General features: G+C 35.6%; 1 protein-coding gene across 1 annotated transcript in view; it reads right to left on the bottom strand.

Moving 5' to 3' along the window:
• Nucleotides 1–1,590, bottom strand: part of LOC107709391 (UDP-glucuronosyltransferase 2B31-like) — an 8,081-nt gene extending 6,491 nt beyond the window's left edge. The window contains exon 1 of the mRNA XM_016513843.1: nucleotides 1,538–1,590. The gene's annotated coding sequence lies outside the window, so the exon portion shown is untranslated. The remainder of the gene's footprint in view (nucleotides 1–1,537) is intronic.
• Nucleotides 1,591–4,250: the final 2,660 nt, after the last annotated feature.

The following is a 4,250-nucleotide window of genomic DNA, read 5'->3' as shown; positions in this document are numbered from 1 at the left end:
CATATACCACACCATGTTACAACACAGTAGGGCTATTGCAGACAGAAACAATACTGTACTACATCGATGTTTCCTGTCGGCTCAATTTTTGAGTGGACTTTGCTGTTCCGATTCGCATGAACGGTATATGAGTGGAGCGACTGAGCGGAGCGCACACGTTATAGAGCGGGATAATACGCAGAGCGTCACACCACGTGAAAGTGAAACCTGAGCGCTGAACTAATTTTCGGCAGCCGAAATTTCGGTGCATCTCTAATTATTGGCGACATCAGAAATGGATATTATATAATAGATGCTTTTTTGAACATTTCAGCAATTTAAAAATATTAAAAAAGGATTTTTTACACGGCACCCCTGCTCTCGACAGACGGCACCCCGGTTGGGAAACACTGGTCTAAACAACCACATCCTCATATCACAAGTACAGTACAACTGACATCACTTCCTGTTGGGCTGTGAGGCACATTTTGAGCAATTCTGCTTGAATCTGCCACACAATCTTCTCCAGACTGCATGAATGTAAACTACATTACAAACAGGACTTGAAAACTCAAGACAAAATCAAGCAGCAAGTCAAAGGATTAACACATTTTGACGCACTGCAAAACAAAACAAGATGTTCCTAACAGTGAACCTTTGTCAGGGTAGACGCTTTAATTAATGTTTCAGTGGAGTTTTATATCCGTCATCAAAGTATAATCATTAAACACTGTGATCAGTCAAGTGCACTACAAAAAACAAAACAAAAAACAGAGTATTAATATCTGCATAGCCTTATTAAAACATCCTACTGATATAAAATAAATAATATATTGATTTATGTGACAATAAATTCTTGCACAACTCATTGCAAACCCAGTATTGTGCCAGACAGGATGGTAACTTAGTTATGTTATAATAAATAATTATATTTACTCACCTACAATAAATCTAGATATTAGGCAACACTGTCAATAAAATAAAACAAAATACAATTTCAACAAACAAACAAACAAATAAAATTATTTTAAGTGACCAAGATAGGCCTATACATAATGATATAAAGATAAACATAAAATGTACATAAAAATAATAGAATAAAGACTATATATGGGTGTGTTTTTTACAGTAATAACTGTAGTACTTACTGTATGGTAATTTTTGTTAAGCCTCGAGGTAAACGTACATCAGCGTTATTCATAGACATAATGAAGAATGGAGTTCAGTTCTATTACAAAGGGGAAAGTGAATTCTATTTCCGGAAGCAAAGTATCAGTTCTCTCACTTTCACGGTCGCCGCAAGTCTTTGTTTTTGGAGGGCAAACACTGAGCATTTCACGCGGTGTTGAGCTGTAGAGAGCGAAATACAACATTAAAACCACAATCCACACAAACAACAACGACTGAGTCCTGTGTGGCGCGGCTGATAACATGGAAGCTCATTTCAGACGACACGACAAACGTTTCAAGACCTCTCACTGTCTAAAACTAAGCGTGTCCACACATGGTAGTGTGTAAAAGCTGTTATGGGTTTTAATAAATCAAATCAATAACTCACCAGCTGAACAGAGAGTGACAACAGTGTAGCGGTGAGCTCGTGAGAACCGCTTCTCTGTTTGTTTGTTTGGGTGCGTGGAGGCGGAGCTCATGAATATTAAGTAGGTGATGTCCATGATGATTGGACAGTTTCTTTGAGCGTCTATACAAGCGTCATTACTATTCATAAGCAATATATATATTAATCAGCGCACAATAACATTATACAATACGATAGATAGATAGACAGATTATTATAGTGACACAAGGTAACTGAACAAGAAGAAAAAAAAAATCTAAATTCCCTTTTACGAATCTTAAAATAAATACTGAGAAATTAAAGTAAGCACCATAGTAGGTTTGTAAAATGTTAGCTCACATATACCACAAATGAGGCTTTTGTCTTTTCAATGTGAGAACAGTTTGACTCACAGACTGTACAATATGTAATTTCTTTCAAGAAAAACAGTAGATAAAATGATTTTCAATGTCACAATTTTCTCACATATACACATATCTAAGAATAATATCGAAATCAATGTTTTTCATTCCTATGGGACGTTCTGTAAAGATTGCCTGAGTTAGAACAGTAACACAAATTGTCATCTTATATAGGCTAAAGGTTTAATGTGGCAGAACTATAATAATCATTCCATTTAATCATTTCCAAGCCCTTTTAAATCTAAGATGCACAGCACAATTAATGCTGTTTTAATAAAAATAATTCATCTATTTGACATTCAGACCTGCATTTATCTGCCTGGTAAATTGTTGATGTGCTTCTGCATGAAAGATAAAGGAAGAAAAAAAAACATCAGGACACGCTGTTCTTGCACAACCTTCATGTGTGTCAGCAGGAAATTCTATTGCATGCAGTTTCATGCAGTTTTATAGGGTTTTGCGTTGTTGCAAGGTCCTTTTTGCAACATTATATTATCTTTGTATAAAATGTTCCCCATTCACCAAACTTCTAGGTAACTAGCTACACAATAACATGAATACAAGTCAACATGAAGTTAAAACAGACTCTGTTCCTTAATTCATAGTCCTGGTCTTACTGTGAACCATTAACCATTACACATTATTTTAAAGACAAAACCTGCCCCAACACTAAAATGCCTAATCTTACCTTATATATATATCATATTATAGCGCTAAAATGGGTTGCGAATGCCGTTTCAAGCTGACTTTAAGAGAAATAATTCACATGAATACTGCATCTGCCAAAGTAACAAACACACTTTAAATGTACTCTGGGAACAAACTGACATGCTTGGAATGTATTTCAAGGTCCATTTAAAGCATTTTTACCCTTGTCCTGATAATTAACCTGTTTACATATGCTAATACAAAAACATTAAAATCTGATTTATGAAATATCTTCGTGCATCAAACAGTCCTGTTGAATTTCATCTAGAGTCAATCTCATATTGTTCATCTCATATCACAAGTACAGTACAACTGACATCACTTCCTGTTGGGCTGTGAGGCACATTTTGAGCAATTCTGCTTGAATCTGCCACACAATCTTCTCCAGACTGCATGAATGTAAACTACATTACAAACAGGACTTGAAAACTCAAGACAAAATCAAGCAGCAAGTCAAAGGATTAACACATTTCGCCCTGGAGTATCTTTACACCTCCTGCAGTACAAACCTTCCCATGACGCACTGCAAAACAAAACAAGATGGTCCTAACAGTGAACCTTCGTCAGGGTAGACGCCTTAATTAATGTTTCAGTGGAGTTTTATATCCGTCATCAAAGTATAATCATTAAACACTGTGATCGGTCAAGTGCACTACAAAAAGAAAAAATCAGCGTATTAATATCTGCATAGCCTTATTAATACATCCTACTGATATAAAATAAATAATATATTGATTTATGTGACAATAAATTCTTGTACAACTCATTGCAAACCCAGTATTGTGTCAGACAGGATGGTAGTTATGTTATAATAAATAATTATATTTACTCTCCTACAATAAATCTAGGTATTAAGCAACACCGTCACACTGGAACATGTCAATAAAATAAAACAAAATAAAATTTCAACAAACAAATAAAATTATTTTAAGTGACCAAGATAGGCCTATACATAATGATATAAAGATAAACATAAAATTTACATAAAAATAATAGAATAAAGTCTATATATGGGTGTATTTTTTTACAGTAATAACTGTAGTACTTACTGTATGGTTACCATGGTAATTTTTGTTAAGCTTCGAGGTAAACGTACATCAGCGTTATTCATAGACATAATGAAGAATGGAGTTCAGTTCTGTTACAAAAGGAAAAGTGAATTCTATTTCCGGAAACAAAGTATCAGTTCTCTCACTTTCACGGTCGCCGCAAGTCTTTGTTTCTGGAGAGCAAACACTGAGCACGCGGTGTTGAGCTGTAGAGAGCGAAATACAACTTTAAAACCACAATCCACACAAACAACAACGACTGAGTCCTGTGTGGCGCGGCTGATAACATGGAAGCTCATTTCAGACGACACGACAAACGTTTCAAGACCTCTCACTGTCTAAAACTAAGCGTGTCCACACATGGTAGTGTGTAAAAGCTGTTATGGGTTTTAATAAATCAAATCAATAACTCACCAGCTGAACAGAGAGTGACAACAGTGTAGCGGTGAGCTCGTGAGAACCGCTTCTCTGTTTGTTTGTTTGAGTGCGTGGAGGCGGAGCTCATGAATATTAATTACGTGATGTCCATGATGATTG

Source organism: Sinocyclocheilus rhinocerous, unplaced genomic scaffold, assembly GCF_001515625.1.
Source record: "Sinocyclocheilus rhinocerous isolate Xijiao unplaced genomic scaffold, SAMN03320098_v1.1 scaffold3403, whole genome shotgun sequence".
NCBI lineage: Eukaryota > Metazoa > Chordata > Actinopteri > Cypriniformes > Cyprinidae > Sinocyclocheilus > Sinocyclocheilus rhinocerous.
The sequence above is the reverse complement of the archived record's forward strand: the minus strand, read 5'-3'. Positions and strand labels throughout refer to the sequence as shown.